Here is a 1,312-nt window from a genome sequence, read left to right on the forward strand (position 1 = left end):
TTTGTTGTAGAGCTTTGGTGCAGTTATAACCTTAACACCTTCTGAAATTCAGGTGCAGATCTACAAAGTTTGGACTTATCCAGCTCTACCTGGCTTTGTTCTGGCTGTTGTGCTCAGCTTCTCCCTGCTGCTGCCCTTGGGAGTGATCCTGTTGTGCCCCTCTGGCAAGATGTTCTGCTCCTGGACTAGCTGGTTGAGTTTGCCCCCTACTCTCTCTGCAGGGATTGCCGTTGAAGAGTTTCATCCCAGGCCTTTATACCAGGCCTGAGCTGAGTCGGGAGGGCATAAGTTTGATCTGGGGGTCCCCAGAATCCAGCAGAAATTCTCACTTGGTGGTCAGTATGTGGGGTGCTGCAGAGTGGTGGGGGGATCCCAAGGGGGTGGAAGAGGGTCTCACCCATGGTGCACATGAGCTTGGATTGGCAGGTCCTGCTGGCGCAGGGCAGCAGGAAGCTCTCCCACACACTCACTGGGCCTGGGCTCGGAATTGATCTGGGTGTCCCTAGAACATGGCAGAAATGCTCTCTTGTTGGGCGGGGTGGGGGGCTGCTGCGGAGTGGTGTGAGCATCCCAGCGGGGTGGAAGAGGTTCTCACCAATGCTGTGCCTGGGTTGGTGTCAGCAGGTTCCGCTGTCACAGGGTAACCAGAAGCTCTCCCACACTCTTATAGGGTTTTTAAACTTTGAACTGCTATTCTCATATTTTGGATAAAGTCCATCATCAAATATAGCTTTATTTATGTTTATATTATTTATATTTATTTATAGTACTTTCTTCAACTATGATTAGCCTTCTCTTTCCCTGCATGGTGCCTTTTTATGAATAAATGTTTCTAATTTTTAAGCCTGGAATGTTGGCATGCACCTGTATTCCCAACTATTCCAGAGGCTAAAACTGGAGAATTGCTCAAGCCCAGAGGTTCAAGGGTCAGTCTGTCAAAATAGCAAGACTGTGTTTTAATAAAGGTCTTAATTTTACCACAGCTCTGACTGATAAAAACGACTTGGAGAAGTACTACTAAATCTAAGCTAATGCTATCATTCAGAGATATACTCAATCAAAATACACCTGTAGGTCCGTAAAAGATATGTTATGCTATATTTATATGTTGGTTATTAGGCACCGTCAAAAGAAAACAAAATAAGGCCTGGGAGAGATAGCTCAGTGGTCTAAGCGCCTGCCTGGCAAGCGCAAGGTCCCAGGTTTGATCCATAGTACCACATCCTGTGCAGGCCCTGGAACCCTGGACACACTGTGTCAGCCCCCAAAACTGAGCGTGGTGGCGCCCACCTGGCATGCCAGCTCTGAGGAG

This window comes from Octodon degus, unplaced genomic scaffold (genome assembly GCF_000260255.1).
Source record: "Octodon degus isolate 3935 unplaced genomic scaffold, OctDeg1.0 scaffold00128, whole genome shotgun sequence".
Taxonomy (NCBI): Eukaryota; Metazoa; Chordata; class Mammalia; order Rodentia; family Octodontidae; genus Octodon; species Octodon degus.